The 25322-nt window shown below is 44.4% G+C and overlaps 1 protein-coding gene and 1 long non-coding RNA gene across 2 annotated transcripts in view; one reads left to right on the forward strand and one right to left on the reverse strand.

Annotated features, from left to right (window-relative positions):
* Positions 1 to 25322, reverse strand: part of PGCKA1 (PDCD10 and GCKIII kinases associated 1) — a 71754-nt gene that overhangs the window by 34390 nt on the left and 12042 nt on the right. The gene's annotated exons all lie outside the window — the stretch shown is intronic.
* LOC311607428 lies at positions 2079 to 23451 on the forward strand. Its single transcript, XR_014782594.1, has 4 exons — positions 2079 to 2380; positions 19995 to 20075; positions 22389 to 22491; positions 22988 to 23451. It is a non-coding gene; the product is annotated as an uncharacterized lncRNA (long non-coding RNA).

Below are 25322 nucleotides of genomic sequence, written 5' to 3' on the forward strand. Positions count from 1 at the left end.
GGGTTTCCTCTTCATATATCTTCCTTGTGTTTTTGCTTTCTGTCAAGAGATGGGGAGAGAAGACCCCTTCCTGCAGATGCCAGAGAGAAGTTCTTGATACTAGACTCCCAAAAGCGTGAGTCAGTAAGTTTCAATTAATTCTAAGATGTCCTGTCTCAGCTGTTCTCTTGTGGCACTGAACAAAGAGAACCATCCCACTTAGTAGGATGTTGGCTCCTGGCTGCTCTGACACCATCGTTTGATCAGTGGGTCCTCAGCTCTGAAGGGATGCCCAGCGGACCGACATCTCTCTAGTTCTCATTGTCAGTAGATATGGGTCAACACCACATTTTCTTCAAGAGTCTATCCTAATGCCTCCATGTTTTCTGGCCCTACCACTATACTAAAACTTCATGGAGCTGAGCTCTCTAAACTCTTAATTCCCTCTGAATTATTATGTACTTAATATTTGTGAGCCCTTCATGCATATACTGCAACATTAGCCCCCAGCGTGGCTGTACTTAGAGATGTACCTTTCATTGAGGTGACTAAGGGTAAATGAAGTGGTAAAGATTAGTGTTTTATAATCCCAGAATGCTTGTACCAAGGAAGCATCATATGAAGACATAGCAAGGATGGACCATCTGGAGGCTGAGCAGAACGGCCTCCTCAGAGTCTAAAACTCCTCCTGGAACTGTGACCGTGGACCTCTCATATATTCTAGAAATACAAGAAAATAGCTTTCTGTACTTCAAGTCATGCGATCCTTGGCATTCGGTTATGGCAGCCAAAGCAGACATCTTTTAGCAACCAAGAGCAGCTAAGCCAAGGCAGATTTGAAATCAGTTGTTAGCACTGACAAGTGAACTCTGTAAGCCAGGAGAGTTCAATCTGGGAGCGCCTGTGTGCAACTAATCAAAAGGCTCCCACTAAATCCTCAGCAGTCATCAGCATCTCTAAGACCACGCAAGCGCACTCCAGCAGGGGCATCCTCAGAGGCTGCACATATGCTTCCCAGCATGCACACTTCCTCATCCAAAGCTGCTTCCTCTTCTAAATAAAACTTGGGCTTGCTGACCCACTGCCTGCGTCTAGCGGTACTTTTACTAATGGCACCAAGGACTTGGCTAGCAAAGGGTCTGACTTCCTTGGTCAACGTTTTCTGCACTAAGAAAGGACTTGAATTTTAATGCCTTCATGACAGGAAAACAGGAGTAGCAGTCAATGCTATGTTCTGATCAAACTAAACACCCGGGTCTACTTCACATTACATAGAATTCTCTTCCTCAAGATGCCAATCTGAGAAAACAGCAGGGGAAAAAAAAGTGTCTGCATAGCAGATGATAAATACAGTGCTCACTTTATTTATGACCACAGGTGAACTATTATTTTCTGACAATAATTTTTAAAATAACACTAAAAGCCTGAAAGTTACCACCAATTAAAATAAATGTTCATGTATTCTTGCACCCCTGCATGGACTCATATTGACAGACACCATCCTCATTTACTTATTTTCCTTAGTTTCATGTGTATTGGTAGAACACCAAGTAAATGCAGTGAGTGGACTGAACTTGTAAATTGATATTATCATATTCTCTTAATTCTTAGTCAAGTTAGTATGTGTGTGTGTGTATTCATGTGTGTGTGTGTGTGTGTGTGTGTGTGTGTACATACACACTCTACTGGGCACTTTTTTTCCTTGAAGGAAAGACTCATTTTCACTCTTCATTTCAGAGATTTCCAGTCAGGGTTGCCTGTCTCTGTTGTTCTGGATGCCTGATACTGTGCAGGACAAAGCTGCCCCTGAGAGGGCAGATGACAAACAAAAGAGCTAAGAAGGGGACAGGCAGGCTTCCAGGGTGTGAGTGACTTCCTTCTACAGTGCCCCCAGTTTTCTAGTTTTCCACTCCTACCCAATACACTGCCATATACTTAGTCCATCACAGCCTGCATGCCTGCCTGCCTTAGCTCCCCTAGACAGGTCTGGTCCAGCAGCTGCAGCCAAACCTTATGAGGGGTACTGCATATCTTAATAACTCTCTCTCACTCTGTCTGTCTGTCCCTATCTTTCTCAATAAAACTGGGGGAAGTGACAACGGTATAGTTGAAAAACAGAAGGCAGGTAGTCAAGTGGCCACTTACTCAGCGCACTTGAGGACTTGAGGAGATTGAACTAGATCTAGGAGGGGTGCCAGAGAGAGAGCCGCAGGGGCCCTGCCTTTGGATTTGCCTCGGTTAGGGGCGGGGCCAAATGCAGAGGGCGGAACTTCCGTTTCTCTTCCTGTAAGCCACTGGTGACTACATTTCTTCCATCCCAGTAGTTGCCCGGAAGTTCACCTTATGGTAAAAGCTAATCCGGAAGGCTTCTCAAGTGGGAGCTCTACCAGCAGTGTCGAAGGTCAGCTACTGTTTTCGGTTACTATGATAAAATACCTGGGAAAAAAACTTTTTAGGGCCTAGTATATGCTAATTAAGCAGTCTATGCTTCGACTTTATTCCCAGGCTCCCCTTCAGTTAATTTTTTTTTTTTAAAGACAGGGTGTCACCAAGTTGCCCGTGGCTTTGTGTTAGGAGGGAAACAGTCCTAAAACAGAAAAGGTCTCCATCAGCTCTTGGTTTGGTCAATAGTTGGCTGGCTCCATTGCTTTGGGCTTAAGATGAGGCAGAATCAAAGCATGCCTGGAATCTGTGATGGAGTAGGCAAGCTGCTCATCTCATGGTATCCAGGAAGTCAAGAAATTGATGGAGAGAAAGTGACATACTCTCTGAATGTATATACCCGGAAGTGCATCTTCTAATCAGCCCCACCCCCAATAGGCCAGTCAGAATCAAGCCCCTAAAGGGGACTCATCTGCTGAGGAACTGAGCACCCATCTCAACAGCACCACCAGCTGGAGACTAATCCTCTAACACAAAATTCTTGGGAATATTATTTTGTTTTGTTTTTTGTTGTTGTTTTCTTTTTTTTTTTTTAAGATTTATTTATTTATTATGTATCCAGTGCTCTGCCTGCATGACAGAAGAGGGCATTAGATCACATTACAGATGGTTGTGAGCCACCATATGGTTGCTGGGAATTGAACTCAGGACCTTTGGAAGAGCAGCCAGTGTTCTTAACCTCTGAGCCATCTCTCCAGCCCTTGTTGTTGTTTTCAAGACAGGGTTTCTTTGTGTAATTGACCTGGCAGTCCTGGAACTCTGTAGACCAGGCTGGCCTTGAACTCACAGAGATCTGCCTGTCTCTGTGGGATTAAAGGTGTGTACCACCATGCCCGGCTAACCCATAACAGGATGATTAGACAAAACACATAGCATGCAGCACACTTTGATTTCTCTCATCTTCGCACCCGGGCCTCCAGACGTGACAGTCAGGCCTTCATCCTCCTGGAAAAAGTGTGGAAGAGCTTTCTTAAGGGACCTGTTGACCCTTTATGTTCCTGACAACCAGCTTAGCCAGGCCTGTACAGCAAAAGTCACCATGGATCGCACGATGACTCTCTGAGCAGATAACATTGTCACAGTTCCTAAAACATTCAAATCTTGTAGCTCCCTACTCACAATCGCTATCAGTTAAGTGGAAAGGCAGGAAGCAGTCAGTCATCTTAAACGCTTGGGTTCTTTTCTTTTTTTTTTTTAATTAAAAAGATTTTTTTTTTTAAATTTGTTTTTATTTTATGTGAATAGGTATTTTGCATACATGTATGTCTGTGCACCATGCCTGATTCTTGCAAATACCAAGAAAGGTTGTTGAATCTCCTGGAACTGGAGTTAGACAGGATTGTGAGTGTGTGGTTGCTGGGAATTGATCCCAGGTCCTCTGGAAGAGCCCCAAGTGGCTCTTAACCACTGAGTCATCTCTCCAGGCCCTGGGTTCTTAATTTTTATCCCCACGAACTTCTTCTTAGGAAGCAATTACCAGATGTAGTTTTCAAAAGAAAGGGAGGGAAAAGCCAAGGAAGAAGAAGCTGTGATGTTACAGTGTGAACGTCTCTTCTAAAACTCCTGCTGAAATCTAATTCCCATTGTAAAGGTAGTAAGAGGCAGAATAGTCAAGTGTCTCTGGCCTTTTGCATGATGGACTAACTGTGAGAGGGGGTTTAGTTATGAGAGCGGATTTGTTGGAAAAGCAGCTTGTCTGATTTCTCTGTCTTGTCTGAGCTTGCTCGCCCCCTGCCTGACACCTCATCAGAAGATGCTCTCAGACTTCCAAGCCCCCGCCCCCCCCCCCAAGCATGAGGCACACATCATTAATTTCTCAGCCAGGTATTCTGTTATGGCTGCAGAAAATGTTCTAAGACACACGAGGCCCAGAAATAAGAACTGTACCAGAGAAACCAGTGATAGGAGAGAGCGTGACAGGAGACCTCCGAGACAATTAGTACAGACCCACAGAACAGACAGGAACCAAAGGGGCTCGCTGAGCATCTTGAAATAATGTTTAGACAACAGATAAAATGAATATTTTGGTATTCAGTGAAAATAACCCATGCTTTAAAACACATACAAGAAAATAGAAACTATGCAAGTAAAATCAGAAGCATTACTCCAGACTGTGACGGGAAGCAAAGAAAAAAAAAAACCAAAAAAAACAAAAAAACAAAAAAACAACTTACGATATGCCTCCAGCTCACAGTATCACCTACAGTCATAAAATGCCAATGGTATAAGCAGAAACCAAGTTGTACCTGCATGGCGTGGATAAGAGTGGATTTCACATGGCATGGACAAAGAGCTTAAAGAAGGATGTCCTTTGTTTCCACAGGGGACAGTGAGTGGACAGTGCCCCCACGCCAAGCAACCAGGAGGCAGAAGTTCATACTGCACAGCAAAGTCCTGCAGCTAAGTGCCAGGCAAGGAGTTTTGGGGGAAGGGAGTAGGCGTCAGGCAAGCTGGAGGCTTTCTTAAGACGTGCTTTAGGGCCAGTGGGACGGCTCGGCAGGCGTGGGTACTTGCCTTGCCACCAAGCCTGATGACGTACCTGAGTCCAATCAGGTCCAGGACATGGCAGAAAGACAGAACCAATTCCCCCAAGTTGGTCTGCACAGGCATGTTACAGCACACTGTGCACATACAAATACATAAATGTAATGAATTTTCTTTAAAGAAAAAAAAAACCACTGTGCAATCTGGAGATTCTTTTTATCCTAAGATGTGGAGTGTACAGCAATAGAAGAGACAATATATTTTAGGATATATTCTCGTATGTAACTGGTCAAAATTATTGGAAATGATTTCAAGGGTATTAGTATAGAGAGAGTCAAAAATGAAGGCTCTGGAGACTAGGGAGATAGCTCACTTCATAAAATGCTTGCTTCACAAGCAAAAGAACCCAAGTTTGATCCCAGAACCCATTTGGGAAAAAAACAAAAAGCCGTGAGTGGTGCACATTTGTCATCCCAGCTCTGGGGAGGTGGAGACAAGCAGACCCTGGTGCTCTCTGGCACGCCGGCCCAGGCAGTGAGAGATGTTGTCTGAACCACAGCAACAACAACAAAAAGTACATGGTGCCCGAGGAATGACACCAGAAGTTGTCCTCTGGCTTACACACACACATGTACATACACGTGCATGTACCATACACACTCGCACACATATGAACACATACAAAAGTAGGTCTTATTGAAGCAGGATCCGTGACTTTAGCAAGTTCCTCATATCCCTTGACCTCCACCTGGCTGCGCCTTGTATTTGTTTGCGTGCCTGTCCTTTTGAACACAGACACATAGAAATCTGATGATGGAGAGAATTCCTTCATGACTCGATGGTCAAAACCGAGTGGCCGTTAAAGACATAATCCAAACCAAACACCTCCTGATTTGTGGCGAAACTGCCTCTGCTCACATGAGAGGAGATGTAGGAAGAGACCAAAGGTCCATGCTGCTTGGACTCTGGCCTGTGACGTAAGCAGTGCTGACCTGAAAGTTAATAATTACCCATTTCCCTGTATTAAGCTCTGCTTGAGAACCTGGTAAAGAGATGGAGAGAGAGAGAGAGAGAGAGAGAGAGAGAGAGAGAGAGAGAGAGAGAGAGAGAGAGAGAGAGAGAGAGAGAGAAAGTACCACAAATGCTGGTGAGGGTCTTCAGGGTGACAGTGTGGCTCTTGCTAGCACAAGCTAGGGTCCCACAGTGCAGTTCTAGGACACACAAAGGACAAACTTGAAGTTTCTTCATGAATTCCAGTGCTGGGGTGGGTGAGGCCAGGCAGGAGCTCTGAATTAAACATGAAAATGGGGGATGTCCCACTTCAGATCATTGCAACCTTTGAGGTTTGGGTAAGCCAGCTAGCCGGGCTCTGCGTAGTCCTCCTTATCCGTCAGCTGAAGGTAGTCCAATCCATACATTTATGAGAATAATGTATTAATTTCTGCAGAACACTGAAGTGCAGCTTTGATGTGGATTTTCTAAAGAAAACAGAAGCCAAGCACACAGTTTGATTCTGCAGGGCCCTGAGTTGCCTCACGGCCTCTCTCTTTGCTATCTTTTGAAAATTATGTGACTCAGTGTTAAGAGTCTTAGGACAACTGCAAGGAGGGAACTCACATCACAAGTTCAGTCCAGTCCTTCTCAAAAGGGTCAGGGGCCTTCAACCCTGTCAAAGACTTGAGAAGGAGTAAAATTAATTACCTGAGTATATAGGGAGTGCAGGTTAGCAGCTTCCCAAATGAGAAGACAGAGATAGTTTGCTGCCTGAACAGACACCCAAAACTCTCTATAATATTGGAGCATCGTCTTTAGCCTTCTGGCCCAGTATATCTGACAGACATATTTGTGAGGCAGGAGCTATTGAGGACTTGCTTACCCTGTCTTGGCAGAGTTTGGCCATCGACTCTGCCTGCATCCAAGCTTGCCCATTTTTAGGCAGAATTCTGTCTGTGGTAGAAACAAGGATATTTTGCCCCATGGCTGGTTTAGTTTAATTTTACAATTAAACTTAGTTGTTTAGAGGTTAAGATGTTTTTAGGTCTAGATAGAGACTTTAAGTTGATAATGATGAGATATGATAGATATTGATTTACATTCAGAATTTTAGATGCACCAAGATAGGAAAGATGTTTTCTTCAAGGCTGCCAAATACAAATAGCCAAAACATTATGAATGTAACATTTATATAATTCCTGATTGTTTTATGGTTCTTCTCGCTGTAGGTAGTTTATTGTATATATGTGTAATAATATAAATGTATATGTAAAAAATGGAAAAAATTAATAATAAAAAAAACCCCTGTATTATACCAAACCTGAAAATCTAAAAAAAAGGGAGCACATTGTGTTGAGTATGGTGATCCCTTTGGGTGCTATTTCAAGTTGCATTGGTTTGTTCTTGTGTTTTGGAGCTAATGCTAAGACTTTTCCTTGAATGTCAGCTTTAATTGTCCCTCTGGACTTAGTGGAAAATCCAAGCTGGTGCCAAGTCAAGGAGCCCAACTGTTGACTTAGAGACACACTTTCATTCACAGGGCTTTGGCAATGTCTGGCACCCCAGAAGGTGTTCTATAAATGTTCACATGCACATGCAAAATAAATTGCTATGTCACTTCTATAAATTCTATGACCATGTCTTACAGTGACTCAGGTCTAAGAATGCAGCCTCTTTCTCACATGCCTCTTTCATTTATACGAGAGGAATTGTAGTTAAGGCACCACATCACATGTGTTGTCTACATTTGAAAAGTAAGAAAACAGGAAGGACTATGAAATTCAGTATTCTGAGGTGATGAGCTCTTTCCCCCTTAATGTGTCTCCAAACCTAAAACAAAGACATAACAGTGATGTCAAAAATCACTTCTGACCTCCAACCAAAATAAGCTCATTATATGTAGGAATCTAGTGCTGGAAAAGATAGGCTTTCTAATAGATGGCTCTAATGTACTCCATTGTGATAACAACACACACTATAAGATCTAAGATTCACAATGGCCCCTAATTGGAAATGCACCAAATGTCTGTCATCAGTACTAAACTGCATCAGAACACGTTCACCCTACAAATATGATCGAACAATAAAACAACCATTACTGATCCATGTAGCAGCGTGATGGTACTCTTAAGGATGCTGAGTAAAAGGAGTTCATACAAACAAGAACACACCACGCGGTTCGTTTCTGTAAAGTTTCCAGCAACATCAGAAAAGGGACTGACTTCATGGTGCTGGAGACAAGCATGGACTGGGAGGGGAACAGGGCATCTCAAGTCATGATCATATTCGCCACGAATCTGAGGGAAAGGTTCCTTACGCTGCTGTGTGCGGTTGTCAAAACTCACCAACGGGGATGCCTAAGTTTGCACATCTCCCTGTAGATGTAATTTATGCCTTGAGAAGAGGGGAAGGGTGGAAGGTGAGAAGAGGAAAGGGGACAAGAAAAAGAAGATGACCATAAAACTCAAACCAAACTTGTAGTGCTGAAGGGTTTAAGGATGGAGTTAAGTGAGGCTGGCACTGTGCTCTGAGGTGTGTGCTGGAGTTTAAAAGGATGTGGTAATGGAGAGAGAAATGGTTGTGAGTGGACTAGTAGCCAAGAAAGCACGTGAAGTGTTCACTATGAAGTCCAGCTGGAGTACAGCTCAAGCAATAAGGTACTGGCTTTGCAAGCATGAAGACCTGAGTTCAATACTCGTAATCCACATAAAACAAAGATTTGAATGCTGATGTAATCCCAGAACTGACGAAGTAGAGACAGGTGAATCTTGGGGGCTGATCAGGCAGCCGAGCCTACTTGAAGTATCTCAGGCCAGTGAGAGACTCTGCCTTCCAAAGAAGGGGGGTGTTGACTGAAGAGCGACACTTGTGATTGTCCTCTAGTCTCCACATGCACAGATACCTCCACATTCACATGTACACACACACACACACACACACACACACACAGACACACACACACACACACACAGACACATACACACAGACATAGACACACAGACACACAGACACAGACTCACAGACACACACAGACACACACACATATAGACATAGACACACACACAGACACACAGACACAGACTCACAGACACACACACACAGACATAGATACAGACACACAGACACACAGACAAAGACTCACAGACACACACACAGACACACACACAGACATAGACTCAGACCCACACACACACAGACACAAACACACAGACATAGACACAGACACACACACAGACACACAGACACAGACTCACAGACACACACACAGAGACACACACACAGACATAGACACAGACACACACACACACACACAGACATAGACACAGACACACACACAGACACACAGACACACACACACAGACACACACACACAGACACACACACAGACATAGACACAGACACACACACACACATAGACATAGACACAGATACACACACAGACACACAGACACACACAGACACACACACACAGACACACACACAGACACAGACGCACAGACACACACACACAGACACACACACACACAGACACATACACACAGACATAGACACAGACACAGACACACAGACACAGACTCACAGACACACACACAGACACACACACACACACATAGACATAGACACAGACACACACACAGACACAGACTCACAGACACACACACAGACATAGACACAGACACACACACAGACACACAGACACACACACAGACACAAACTCACAGACACACATACAGAGACATAGACACAGACACACACACAGACATAGACACAGACACAGACTCACAGACACACACACAGACATAGACACAAACACACACACAGACACAGACACAGACACAGACTCACAGACACACACACAGACATAGACACAGACACACACACAGACACACACACACACACACACACACAGACACACACAGACACACATGCTTGTGAGGAAGGTCTAGCTGGCAGGTGTGAACCATATATAATTCCTTCTATATAATTCTTCTACAGCCTGGCAACATTTGTAGGGAGGAACAGTGTATTAAGTTAATCTCACTTTTTTCTCTGTTGAAACATTTCAATAACCTATATGCAAAGAAAGCTACTTCAAAACATGCGGAATATTTCTTAAGAATCCTGCACTGTTTTAAACACACAGGTTTGGGGCTGGAGAGATGGCTCAATGCTTAAGACTGCTTTTTCAGAGGACCTGGGTTCAACTCCTAGCACCTACATGGCAGCTCACAGCTGTTTATAGCTCCAGGGAGATCTGGCACCTTTAAACATACATGCAGGCAAAACACCAATACACATAAAATATAAAGAAATAAAACTTTAAACACACCGGTCTCAGTGTCATACAGAGTAGCCCAGTCTCAGTGGTAGCCATCAGCCACTCCCACTGCAGATGACACCATCTCTCAGGCTGTGTCAGGCACTGCGCTGGTTACTTCATGCATGCTGTCATGCAGAGAAGACAAGGCCTCTCACCTCTCTTTAACAGAAGCTCAGGCTGTGTCACAGCTGCTGAGCTTGCAGACAGCTGAGAACAAGAACAAGCTGGAGTGCAGGAGGAAGAGCATGTCCCTAGGGGTATTTACAGTAGACGGAATCTCTCAGCTACGCTGGGAAGGTATGAGGACTCCTGTGTGCACGTGTGTCTGCGTGTGGATTGCTGTGTGTTGTATCTATATGTGTGTGCACTTGTGTCTGCGTGTGGATTACTGTGTGTTGCATCTATATGTGTGTGTACGTGTGTCTGCATGTGGATTGCTGTGTGTTGCATCTATATGTGTGTGCACGTGTGTCTGCGTGTGGATTGCTGTGTGTTGCATCTGTATGTGTGTGCATGTGTGTCTGCGTGTGGATTGCTGTATGTTGTATCTATATGTGTGTGCATGTCTGGATAAATGTGAGTGTGTTTTTATATGTGTGTCTGCTGTCTGCTTGTCTCTCTGTGTATGTGTGTGTATGTCTTTCTGTGTGTCTGTTTGCATGTGTATATCTGTGTCTACATGAATATGAGTGTGTGTCTGTGTGTGTGTGAGAGAGAAAGACAGAGACAGAGAGACAGAGACAGAGACAGAGAGACACAGGGAGATAGAGAAATACACACACACACACACACACAGACAGACAGACAGAGAGAGAGAGAGAGAGAGAGTGAGTTAGGGAGAATGAAATGAAGCTGGTGAAGGAAAATATGTTCTAGAAAGATGATACGCATTGTATTAGTCACAAAAGGAATAGTAGCTTTATACAAGTTCCACACAGAAGCTTGCTTCCTTTTGTTTTTCACTCTTTCTTAAGATCATGTTTGATGCAATATGATACTGTCCCCTGGCACAAGGGTGTGACAAAGACTGCCCGAGTTTGGCACCTTCTGCTCTTTTGTGGCTTTCCTTTCTCAATAAACCTTTGATAAAGCGTAGGTGTCCAAGAGGCTGGGCTGTTCTTGCTGGTCTAGGTGTTCCTTGCTCAGTAAAATGACTAAACAACTCTGAATGACAGTAAATAAGGGGGTTCAGCACAGCATTCAGCACTCGAGTTCCCTGAAGGCTGCTTGGTGGCATGCCTGGGATTGGTCTGGTTTTGTGTGAAACTGGTGAGTAAACAATGTAATTAGGAGTCTTCGAGAGAAGCAGGGAGGGGGCAGCTGTGGTCATCTCCACCTAAAAGCAGGCGTCAGAGGCTCTGAGTGTCAACTAAATACTGATGAAACAGAACACGATAGAGTAGCAGGGCCTGGACTTGAACTAGGGACCTCAGGAGCTATGATGGCAGTACCAGGAAGAATGAGCTCCTGCGTCTTAGTATCTGTGGGGATGGTCCCAGGGTGTCTGCTGTCAGGGTGACACTGGACTCCATGGATGCCCCACATTCTCATACGGTGAAGCACTTGCTTAGAATACATACACATCAGCCCGAGTGTGTGTGTGTGTGTGTGTGTGTGTGTGTGTGTGTGTGTGTGTGTGTGTGTTCACACGCGCACACACACACATTCGTGCTAGGGCTCACAATCAGGTGCATGAACAAAGTAAGCATTATACAGATAGTTTGTTATACTATGTTGCTTAGAAAAATGACAAGGAAAAGGTGTCTTTAAAGGTTTCATTCAGACACCGTTCTTTTTTGGATATTCTGAATCCTATGCTGACTCTGAATGTGCAATGAAAGACATGAAAGGCCAATGAAACCAGTGGAAACAGCTATTAGCTCCCCCCAATTGAAGACATTTACCTCTGATTAATGGGTTTGTGTTATCAAGAAAGATCACAGTTCAAATCTGACCCATACAACAATGCTTACTACCGGATATTTCCAGAGCAAGCTGAATGGCAGGCAACTGGCTTCTGGTACCTTATGTGGACCCAGGTCAGTGAAGTGAACTCCCTGTGCTGCCCTTAGCATAGAACCATGGTCTCTCTTATAGCCTGTCTGCATCTTTTGTTTGTCCTGTTCTAACCGGACAATGGGACACTCATAAAAGCTAGAAGTATCCAAACTCTTAAAGTCAGAAGACAGTCTCCTAGATATAATAGGATTTTGAAAACAAAAACAAAATAAAATAAAATTCCCTTTAACATAAATTTTAGACAATGAGCAAATAACCAGGGAGTTTTCATTGGCTTGTGACTCAGTGATGCAATGACATTTAAAGGCGTGGCTGAAACGAGAAATATCTGAAACTTGAAGATGCATTTTGGGGCCAGTGAGGAATGCAGCATATTAAATAGAACACAACATAAAATAGCCATACTTTGGGTGAATTTCATGACTGATTAATACAGTACAGTCATACTGCCCTGACTACCTCCTATTGGTCTTACTGTGTGCTGGCCCCTATAACAAACCCTTCAAAAACCCTTTTCAAGACAGGGTTTCTCTGTGTAACAGTCCTGGCTGTCCTAGAAATAGCTTTGTAGACCACGCTGGCCTCGAACCCACAGTGATCTGCCTGCCTCTCACTTCGGAGTGCTGGGATTAAAGTCAAGAGCCACCATGCCTGGCAGCCAACTGGCTTATAAATGCCAACAATGTATTCCTCGTCGCTCCAGAGGCAGAGAAGTCAGAGATGAAAACACTGTCAGTTCTCGTCTGTAGTTCATAGGGGGCGCCTTTTCTACTGTCTCTTCATGTGGCAGAAGGAACCAGCTAGCCCTTTGAACTTCGTCTTTTGAGTAAGGCACCAATGCTACTGATGAAGGCTTCTCCAGGGACAAAGATCTCCTCCGGAAGGCACCCGATCGGTATCATCACTTCAGGGGTAAGGATTTCAACACGAATCTGCAGGAGCCACACCTTTGGGATCTGAAGGCTTGATCACCTGAAAGTATTCTTTTTTCTGCTCCCTGCTACGTCACCAGAGTCACACCTTCAGTATATGAAGGACAACCCAAAAGTATTCTCTCTTCTACTCCCAGCTCCATCTTTGCTAGCCAAGTTCGAGGTTGGAAGTAATGTTCTTTTTACTCTTATCCTGCTGGGCATGTGTGAGGATAGAGACATTGCCGATGGCTCTGCCATGCACAGGGCATCAGACTCTGAATGTGGGCTGGGGTGTGGAGCATCAGTAATTGTACCTGTTGTGGTCAGGTTTCTACCTCTAGGATTCTTATGGGCCGAATTCTCTTCCCTCAGAATTCCTACTAGGCTAATCTAATTCCTTGGGAGTATGGTTTATCTGCCCTGACTCTCAGGCTATGGCTCACTCTCCTGGTGGGATGCTAAGACGTGGGAACTTAATCCTCTATGGTGTTTACACCTTTGGGAGGAGACTAGAGCTAGAGATAAGGTCAATAGGGTCATGACTGAGTGAGTGCAACTGACATCACAGGAAGAGAAAGAAAGATGGGAAGACCTGAATGAGTGGTCCCCAACCTTCCTAACGCTGCGACCCTTCAATACAGCTCCTCGTGTTGTGGCCACCCTGCGCCATAAACTTCTTCTCGTTGCTACTTCATAACTGTAACTTTGCTACCGTTATGAACTGTGATGTGAATCTCTGTGTTCTCTGATGGTCTTAGATGAGCCCTGGGAAAGAATACGTCAACCCCCAAAGGGGGCTCTAACCTGTCTGCAAGCCCAAGATGGGGGAGGGGACCTCAAGAGAAAGCAAACCCAAGGAAGGCACCTTCATCTTGGCTTGAGCCTGTGTGCTATGGCAGCCCTTGAAGATTAACCTGGGGGTTTAAAGAATGTCAGAAATGTTTGGCATAGCTTTTTTTTTTTTTAATGGCAGTGTTTGCTCATAAAAACAGGCTGACTCTGACTCGCCCCAGGTTTGTGCCCAGGAAGTTAGTTTAGTCTTGTAACCACAAAAATTAAGGGGGATTCTGGGTTTGAATAAGATTGAGCAATGCTGGATCAGACATAAGCCTGGTCTCTGTTGTAAGATTCCCCAGAGTCCTTCATATGTGCATGTAGGTATCATTGGTAAGAGCCACCCAACCTGGGACCATCTGCTGCACCTCCCTGGCCCTTACCCTATGTCTGTAACCCACTGCAAACTACTGAAAACCTTTTCTCCTGTTTAGGGAACAACTTACTTTTATTATGTACTTGTTTATTTGGATGCGGATGTGTGGGTGAGCAGGTCAGAGGGCAACCTGAGAGTCAGATTTCTCCCATGACCACATAGGTCTGGGGCACCCATAAGGACTTCAAGTCATCGGTGCTTTTACCTGCTAAGCCATCCCTAGCACTTCTAAACATGTTGTGAAATTGCTCACTTCCATCCACACCCCCTTTGAAAGCCGTGCTACACTAGGAATGCTTGACATTTGTATTTTCTACATCTGTCTTGAATTGGTCGGCTGCTTTCTACTGAGCTGCCATGGAGTCCTGGATGCACGGGCCCTGCTTAGTCTGCAGTATAGCTTTTCTGACGGGTCTGTTTCCCCCACACTGGGTATTGTCCAGTCAATTACCCACAGCACAGATGTAGAGATCTCTTCTCCAAGTGGATGTTGTTATGTCAGATCCCTGTGTGAAGAAAGTATTTCAGTAGCTTCCCACTGGTCCTCATAGGAGAAGAGATGGTTTCCATCCCTATGTCCAAGCTTACCTTGGACTGTCCTTCCACTGGCCTTCAGTTCCAGGCATCTTCTTATAGACCCACAATGCTTTGCTCCTACCACAGGGCTTTGACTCATGCTCTCTTTTCTTCCTGGTTAACTCCCACTAGTTTCCTCAGGGATGCCTTACTAGGTCAAATTAGGGCACTTCCTTATTAGGTCAAACCCTGATTCCCATCGCGTTGAAAACGTACATTTTTGCATCATTATTCAACTAGCCTTTCAGACGCAAACTTTCCAGCCATCCTAGACAAAAGCCCTCCAAATTTGTGGAGAGACAATCTAGTCGAATAATTCATTGCTTTGGATTAGGAAAGACAAACCAGGAGCACAGTGTAAATATTTTCTCTCTTTCTTTTTCTTTACAAAGGAAGAATGTGAACAGGATCAAACAGGAAAGGATGGAAGTCTTTGGAGACAGTTGTTTGCTATAGTTACCCTATGAAGTAACCCACCTCTCAAAGTAAATAGCAAAAGGAGACAATGTTGGGTCTAAGCTCTAGAAATATCCTTGGGCATTTGGATCTTTAAAAAGAAAGCACTTATGATTTTGAACATTTCAGCTCATAGAGGACTTGCAAGAAAATGAACAGCTGTAAGCCTTTGATTGACACATTTAATGTCCCTTCATCGTGCTCTGAGATTCATGCCCCACAGGCCTCACTTGTCGCTCCCCTGGGGATGGTACCTTTCTGGCTGCACTGAGAGGCCAAAGATGAACAGAAGAGCTCTCAAACACCCAGATTTCAGGATGGAAGGGCAAACCATTTGTGTTGGCAAACAACAAGCCTAGATGCATTTGGGGGTCAACCTAATGCCAGGTACTGTATGGGATAAAAGCAGCTATAGAATATGCTTTCAAAGATCTATAACCACAGATCTGAATGAAGCAGTAGTCAGTGATAAAAATGAGTGATAAGGCTTGAACTGGGGGAGGCAGAGTGATCTGAGACAATTAAGGAGGTGGGATTTCTTCTTATTTTTTGTTATACACATGGGTCCCCCGTAAATAATAATAGATGTTCTTAATTAGTTTCCGTGACAAAAAAGCCACCTGGAGAAACTATCAAGATTAGCAAATTAGAAATAAGCATTTCTGTTTTGAATAAACAGAAGTGGAAAGGGTCCTCATTCCTTATCTGAGTTATATTTAGTAAAATATTTATTTACCAAAAACAAATAATTATTTACTAAATAGTAAATAAATGATTATTTATTATTTACTAAATACTAAATAATTACTTATTATTTACTAAATAGTAAATAAGTAATTATTTACTAAATAAAAATAATTATTTACTAAATATTTACTAAAATAATCATTTTAGTTCCTTATTGGGGCAGTCCAAAACTGGGGGACACATTTCTCCCCCCACATTTAAAGGTCTATTTTAGTCTGGAAGACCTAAGCCAAGTATCTAATCCATTTATTGTCCTTTAACAAAGAATTAGGCTCATCCCCACCTGACTCAGCAGGATGGAGACATCAGAAGATGAGAGAGTGTGAGTCCCAGTGAGCCAGCTCCAAGACGGGAAATTGGAAGTAGATAATAAGAAGACCATAGGAAGAAAGTGCCATGCCAATGGCGGGCCGAGGGAGGGGAGGCTACTGATGTTTCTGTGAAGAAAATGTGTGTGGGTGAGGGTGTGTGCTTTTAGAGGAGAAATTTGGGTCGAGGATGCCATGTAGGACTTTAATCCCAGCACTTGGGAGACAGAGGCCAGCCTAGTCTACATAGCAAGTTCCAGAAAAACTCTGAGGGGAAAAAAGAATCTGAAGAAAGTTGATTATGTTCAGGTGCCAGGGTTTGTTTCAGAGACGCTTCTGGAAAGAAGCAGTTCATATGTGTAGTTGGCATGAGAACACTATTCCCTAAGCCCCAAGTTCCAAGTGAGATTTTTCTACCTTGGAGTGAGGCAGGGAGGGATAGCCTCTCAGATTCGAGGATTATTTGTGTTTGTTAATTTTTGCTTTGGATTTATGCTTTTCTTTTTCCTGACCCCTGTACCTACTAGTTTTGTGATCAAGAGGAAATCATCCCCCCCCCCCAAACCCTAAGACTCAAAGTTGCTGTTCTTGCTTTCACTCTTGGTGAAACTGCTTCTGCAAGCCAGGGAGCTCCTTGAACAAAAGTTTCTGGGAGGTCACAGCCCGGGAGCTGGGGCATGACCGGAACAGAATAAGTAAACTGATTAAAAGTTATTGGCCTGACTGGAAAAAAATTAAGCTTAAGAAGGTGACTTCTTAAAAGAAATGCCTATAGCTTAGGTTTTAATGGCTGTACTGGGATGCAACTCCCATATTGGCATGCGTTTGTTCATTTACTTTTGTAACCATTGTATATTCAGTTTCACAACCACCACCATAATCAATTTTAGAACCTCATATATTTACTTTCCTTTCCCCTTCCCTTCCCTTTCTTCTGACTCTTTTCTTCTCCTTTTAAACATGGAGGTTAATCTAACCCCAACTGGCGGTGACCTTGAACTTCTGACCCTCCTGCCTCTACCTTGGAAGTGCTGGCATCACAGGGTGCATAACCATGGCTGGTTTATGTGCTGTGGGGTGAAGCCGGGGCCTCCACAGGCCTCTTGCGTGCTAGGCAAGCACTCTGCTACAGACTCAGCCCTAGATCGTTTTCATCACTGTCCAAAAGATTTCCATGTCCATCGACTTCACCTGTCAGCCCCGAGCCCTCTATTCTCGACTCTTAGGTAATCACCAATCCAAATTAGAATCACATGATGCGGACTTTCATTTTTGTGTCTGGTTTCTTTCACTTAGCTTGAACAGTGAACAGAACCAATTTAGAAATATTTCACGTGTAGCTGGGCGTGGTGGAGCATGCCTTTAATCCTAGCACTTGGGAGGCACAAGTAGGTGAATCCCTGTGAGTTCGAGGCTAGCCTGGTCTACAAAGTGAGTCCAGGACAGCCAGGTGCACACAGAGAAACCCTGTCTCAAAAAGCCAAAAAAATTTTTTTCATGTGTATGTTTATGCATGTTCATATGTGTAGATGCAGACACACACACAGACATGAAGACAAACTGTACCGTACACTTTGTTTCTTGAGATGGGGGTCTCTCACTGACTTGGAGTTTGCCAATTAGGCTTGGCTTGCTGTCTAGGGACCCTCCGGGATCCACTGCCTCCCCAACATCAGGATCTTAAGTGTGGGCCACCATGCTTGGCTTTTTATGTGGTTTTTGAGCTTTCCCAGAAAGCATTCTGCTGGCTGAGCTAACCCCACCCCCAACGTGTGTAAATTTAATGTATCAGGTAACGATGCCTAAGATGCTGATGGAATGTGGCTTTTGTATGATGCCATCAGGCAATATGTTATCTGTTGAGAGATGAAGAAACGGGAGCAAGGTCTGTGACCCTGGAGCTGCTGAAAGGGAGCCCGGAGATGAAGCTCCACCTCTGCTCTGTTGGTTCCTGCAAAAAAAGTTTCCATTCCCTTCCGGAAATGCAAACATTTACTGTCCTAGGTTTACGGTGACAAGCTGAATGTGAGCATGCTAAACTTCTTTGCCTTTTGGTCCCGGCACTTGCAAGAGCCAAGTGAGTTCCTCTTGAGAGCAGAGTTTTATTTGCTTTGGGGGTGGTTTTCCATCTCCTGCGAAACAGTGCTTTCTTTTTGGCCCGGTAGTTAGGGAAAGGCTAGTTTGCAATAATAAAAACCATTTTGAATTTTGGCAACAATCACAGGCAATCCCGGAAGTCGTGCATGCTCTAGTTAAGCCATTAGTAAAAAAAATCTCTATAACACTGGACCCCTTTCTACAGCAATGTATCTACGCTAAGATCGTAGATCTTGTAGGTTCATTCCAACCTGCAATTTGTATCCATGACCCAGTTAAATAGAAGAGTGCAAATCAGTGCTCTTTTAAGTGACTAATTTATAGTGAATGGCATGTTTTTATATGTGATTTCTTGAATACAAAAATTCCTCCTCCCATAAGGACTCTACGGCATAAGCAAACTTTAAGAAATGAGTTGCATATACCACAATGTTCATTATTCTAAAATGTTTATTTTGAGCAAAGGATTATTGTTATCTCAATCTTTAGCTTGAACTTGGCAGCCCACGTCGAAAGGGCCCTTTTTCCACTCTTGGGGGAGGGTGGGCATGTGGGTGGGCGGGCATGTGAGTGGACATGTGGGTGGGTGAGCATGTGGGTGGACATGTGGGTGGGTGGGCATGTGGGTGGGTGTGGGTGGGCAGGCATGTGGGTGGGCATGTGAGTGGGCATGTGGGTGGGTGGGCATGTAGGTGGGTGTGGGTGGGCGGGCATGTGGGTGGGCGGGCATGTGAGTGGGCATGTGGGTGGGTGGGCATGTAGGTGGGCATGTGGGTGGGTGTGGGTGGGCGGGCATGTGGGTGGGCGGGCATGTGGGTGGGTGTGGGTGGGCGGGCATGTGGGTGGGTGGGCATGTGGGTGGGCGGGCATGTGGGTGGGCATGTGGGTGGGTGGGCACGTAGGTGGGTGTGGGTGGGCGGGCATGTGGGTGGGTGGGCATGTGGGTGGGCGGGCATTGTGGGTGGGTGTGGGTGGGTGGGCGAGCATGTGGGTAGGTGGACTTTGATGAGATAGTGGCTCTAGGTTTTACTACTTTCACTAATTTTGAGCTGGGCTTGGGATAAAAAAAAGGGGACCATTGTTCCCATGAGCTGTATAAAGGGGAGGGAAGGAGGAAATGTTACAAGGATTTCTCAACTTTTTCTTGAAAGACTCTCTTGTGGTCGTACTTCCGCTAAGGTCACATTTCTGTGGGGGCTGAAACACAGCTTTTCTCCGTTAGCAGTCTGTGCCCTGACAGAGAAGGATTCTTCCCTCACTATCAGCAGGTAGATCAGGAAAGTTAGGGCTGACTCTGCCAACGAGAGATGGTATTGATTTTTTAAATGATGGCGATTTGGAGCTTTGTTTGGTGTGGGGATGCGAAGTAAGGTCTTCTATATGAGGAAATGAAAAAAAATCGACTAAATGTTTATTTTTTGAGTTTCTAATTATACCTTGCTCTTTAGAGGGGCGTCCGTAGTAACTCTGCCAGAAGATAACCGTTAGCTGGAAGAGACTGGACCTAACTTGACAGCAGTTCCTCTGAGGTGAGTCCAGGTCACCAAATAGACCAAGGATGCGGCTGGTACCACACAGACCTTGACTTTGTTCCACCATGGGTTTGGTCTTGAACAACTGGCTTGACCTAATGTACGAATACCTATTACTACCCAAGCATCTGGCCCTTCTTCACAGCTTTCACGTACTGCTGTTGCTCTCTGGACAAAGACAGCTTTAGCCATTTCCAGCATGGGAGCGCCACTCATCCTAAAGCACACATTCAGGTCATTTTCTACTTCATTGGAGTTTCATTTTATCTGTTGAGTTTTCGAGTGATGGCTGCTGATAGGCAGTGGGAACCGAGGAGTGGAAGCCATGGAGTCCTGGCTCTTGCTTCTGGCCAAAACAACCCCAAACCAAAAACCCACCCACCAACTAACCCACAACCACCACCACCACCACCACCACCACCGCCACCAATGATGATGACGACGAAAACCCAAAACCACAAAAACAAACAAACAAACAAAAACTCGATGAGGTCACCCACAGAAACAGAATCAGGAAAGAGAGCACAGCAGCCAAAACAGACTTGATTTCCAGTGAGGGCCTTACGATAGGATCTGGGGCCTGTAGGCATATCTGCCTTGAAGGCAGCCAGCGTGAATGATTTATGGCTATTTGATTGTTGGAGCAGAGACAAGCATTGGGGTCACACGTATATGAGCAGTGTGACTGCACCCGTGGACACTGCCAGGGGTGGGTTTAGATGTTAGGAAGTTGGAGCACCTTGGGGAGCAGGTCTCATGCCACTTTGGGGCACACTAACTAATACTTGGGAGTAGGAAGGAGTAACAAAAGCCTTATGTGTCTTTTAGCCCCCCTAAATATACCCAGTCTATAGTTCAGGCTGGCCTCAAACTCAGGATCCCCCTGCCTCACCCTTTTACGTGCTGGGTACACACACTACATGGACTACCACACTTCTACCTTTGGAAAGTCATCGTTCAGCAACAGACAGTTTTTACTATTTACAAAGTAGGTGTGGCAGTGCTGGACTATAACTGTCGCATTTGGTGACTGGGTCAGGCACACTGGGTTGGAGGTCAGCCTGGGCTACCTAGCAACACTCCATCAACTCTGTATTCACCAAAGCATGTTTGGTTTCCCTTGCAATTTCAGATTTGAGACCAGCAAACAACCCTTTCCTCTGTATTTACTTTATAAAAAAAAATGTAAATTCATGAATCTTCACTTTTCTTAAACATTTCAACGTAGTTGTGAGCAGTAAGATTACGTAAACATTTTCAACTTAACTTAAAGTCTAAATCAAGTCGCTCAGTATTTTAAATTATAACTCACAAGACTAGACTAAATCATTAATTAACACAATACCTTAAATATTGTAAATATTTAAAATATTTAAATACTTTCACATGAACTTACCTAAAAGTATACTTTTTGTTTTATTAGGTTCATCAGATTTATACTTAATGGTGATGATCGTCTTGTAGGGAAATTTTTTGCTTTTTCAAGAGTGTTGGGGTTACTTAAGTACATTTTCTCAGAGTAATCAGGGAGTTGGGATTCAGTTTCTTCACATATACGTGGTCTAACCCTAGTAACCACAAAAGGGTCCATGTTTGGCTCTGTGTTCACAAGATTACCTAATTCTTATCCTCTTCAATTCTGCAAGCTCCTAAAATCCACCAGACTAACTAACCCAGATCGGTGAACCAGTTCACTGCCAACATCACTCCAGAGTCTTGTACACCTTATCTTGGCCACAGCGATAACTGAAGAGTTGTGCCCAGAACACGAGTTCTTTAAGGATGAGAACCTCAGAGTAATTTCATAATAGGAGGTTGAGAAATAGAGACCGGCCCATGGAAGAGCCAAGGATGTGAGCTAAAAATGTCACAGAAGGCATCACTAGAGCTTGTGATTGAGACGTATGGACCGAGTTTATAGGTCTATTACACTCCAGTCCAAGAACTACACATCCAAGAAAGTTGGGGTAGCACAAACTGCTCTTGAAGGATTAATGGATAAAAACCACAAAGTTGGGTGTGGGAGTTGTGGAGGAGTTGGGAAACTGGGGTGAATGTGATCAAGACACCATGAAACGCTCAAAGAACTTATAAAACCAATGTGTGTGTGTGTGTGTGTGTGTGTATGTGTGTGTGTGTGTGTGTGTGTGTGTGTGTGTATGTATCACAACAAAAAAAGAGAAAGCAGTGAAGGAGCAGCCAGAAACATTCGAAGTTAGAGACTATGGTCATTCTGAATTTTAATTTTTAAAAAGGTGTGTGTTTGTTGAGAATTGACTCCTGTGTTATATTTTTGTTGTTATTTTCTAGATGTTAAACACCCAGGAGAGAGTAGGCCGGCTTTATTCCAGAGAGTGAAGGATGCAGGAAGAATCCACACAGAACTGGTCTGCCCTGTTCTACCGTCTTCAAGGTCAGCCTCACCCTGGCAGATGGGGGGGAATGCAGTAGTAGGGCTGACACAGTGTGGATAAGCTGTGGGTCAGCGTAGGACAGGAGCTTGTGGCCGCCGAGCCTCGAGGCCCACAAGTGGCCAGCACTCAAGAGGACAGACATAGGTGAGAATGCTAATGCCTCCTGGAAAAGCTCCCAATTCCCCCAACCTCAGCAAAAGGACAGGTCACAGCATCAATGACACTAGACTGAGCTCTGATTCTCAGTGAAAGAAACCAGGCCTGGTACCAGAACAGTCACTGGCATCTCTTGCTAGAAACCGGCTTCTTGGTCTCTTCTGCTTCTCAAATTTTAAATATATACAGTCAGCTTTCTCCACCTCTTGTGATGCGCAGGGTTTCCTCATTCCTTAGCTTTGAGCGCATGCTTCTCTGAGAAGTCCCGCCTCCTTCCTTCCTGCCATGCGGAGACCCACTGAGGGCTCTATTAACTTCTCGGTCTCTCACTCCTCGCAGCACACTTTGCATTCCATTTTGAGGGTGACTCAAAGTTCTCTGTCCCAGGAGGCCGTATCAGCCCAGCGAGGAAGACAAAGACTGAGTTACCTCTGTATCCAGGCCAGCAGAGCACAAGGCCTAGGTAGCTAGTGCTCAGGAAGTGGGAAGTCTGTGCTCCTGTACTGTTACCTCAAAATAACCAGCAGCCCAGCAGCCCGGGGCTGTGTTTACACTTTCAGTTCCTACAGAACAACTTACACAATAAGAAAACAAAGGAAACACTTTGTAGGAGTGTATGTGTATGTGTATGTGTATGTGTATGTGTATGTGTGTGTGTGTGTTTTTAAAAATTAATACTTGAGTTTTAACCAATTAGAGAAAGCCAACTAATTAGACCATGCCCCAGCAACACCTGGCTGTCACCAATCACATCGCTTATGTACTTCTTTTTTTTATTTCAACCAATAAAACTCCATGGCCAAACTGGGGGTGGGGTGGGGCTGGAGGTGGGGCTGGGGGCGGCGGTGGGGGTGGGAGGTGGAGCTCAGTTGGTAGAGGGCTTGCTAATAACTGGCTACACATAGTGAGTGGGTGCCTTGCTCCTTGCTCCCAGTAGAGTTTGCTGAAGGGATCACCTTAATTATTAAATATAACATTGGTGCCGAAACGCGGGAATCTTATCTCACCTTATTATCTTACTGCTTTATAATTATTAAATATTAAAGTGGTATCTTCTAAAGGTTTAGTTTTGGAAATGTCAAGTTCACATGTAGAGGAAGAACACTCAAGAACTTTCTTTGCAAACTGAAATTCTGCCTTTGAAACCCCGCTGTGGGGTTTCAGGAGGGTTTACAGTCATTCTAATGTATGCAAAAAGTAAGACATGTTTAATACATATTTGTTGAATGAATAAGAATTTCTCATAAGTTGGAATTTTAATTTCTTTAGGGAAAAGAAACACACTTTGGTTTACCCGCTCTAAAAAAATTTAGAGTTATCATCTAAATGTTAAAAAAAAAATGCCTATTTAGACAAGAAAGTTCAGATTTGCCAAGCAATGCTGTTTAAACAAAATAGTAGGGTTCAATCAAACTTAGATAACTGCTTTATAAGGAAAACAGTGGTCACTTGACTGAGGTGGCTCCAGGATGATTTGTAACTACAAAATCCAGCACTGGCTCCTACAGTTTCATGCCATCCAAGGCTTCCGGGTACATCTTGTCTGATACTCCAGTATAAAATGTGCTGTCAATTTTGGAGCAAACACGTCTTTATTTGCAAGCATAGAAAACAGACGTGCAACCCCAAAGAATTAGCTGCCGCCTTTTTAGGGAGAATGTAATCTGCCAGCATGTGAAGATTACCATCGTCCAGTAGGCAAACACTTCCTCCATGAGCCACCCAAGGCAAACAAATGAAAACAGCAGGCCCAAGGACAATTATACGATAGCCTCAGATTTAAAGGCACAGCACCCCCTCTGCACCTTCATCGCAATGATCTACTTGCTCTGTCTCACAGCGACTGGCCAGAGCTTACACTGTGAGGCCACTGACTCCCGCCCCTCATGTTTCTTTACTCCCAAGCCATTATAGAACAGCAAAAATACAGGACAGGAGACACTTGGGTGTTTGCTGATTGTGGATACTAAGCCACACAAGTAAGTCCACATGGCCAATGTTCAGGCATGTTCTCTTTCGTGGAAATTCCAGTTGCTGTTTATTGCTTTTGTGTGCGCGCACATGCGGAGGTCAGAGGTCAATGCTGGGCCTTCTCTTCTGCCACTTTCCACCTTGCTAACTGAGGCAGGCTTGCTCATTGGCCTCGGAGCTGGATAGCTTGGCTAGTGAGCTCCTGGGGGCCACGTGTGTCTACACACCCCAGCCCTGGGGTTATAGTTATGTGCTGCTGTACCCACTTTCACATGAGTGTCAAGACTCAGCTGCTCATGCTGGAGAAGCTGGCACTCTGCTCACCGAGCCCTCCCTTCAGCCCTGGAAATGCCAATTTCTTTTTTAAAAATATATATATTTTATTAATTTATTCATATTACATCTCAATTGGAAATGCCAATTTCTCCTGGAACAGCCTTGTTAGCAATCCCAGCATGCCAATGATGCTCAGCCACTGGCAGTTTCTCTCCTAGCATAGCACAGCACAGCACAGTGGGTTTTGTGTTTTTGGAGGAGAATATGATCGCTTGCTCTTGTGATAAGTCAGGCCCTGGGTCTATGCTGACATGGAGTGGCAAGTCACAGACAGCTGCATCTGGTTCAAAAAGTGCATCCTCTTGTCCACCTGACATGCTTTTTTTTTTTTTTTCTGAGACAATTCAGGAATCACATCAAGATTCCT

This window comes from Acomys minous, assembly GCF_964271855.1.
Source record: "Acomys minous genome assembly, chromosome: 10".
NCBI lineage: Eukaryota > Metazoa > Chordata > Mammalia > Rodentia > Muridae > Acomys > Acomys minous.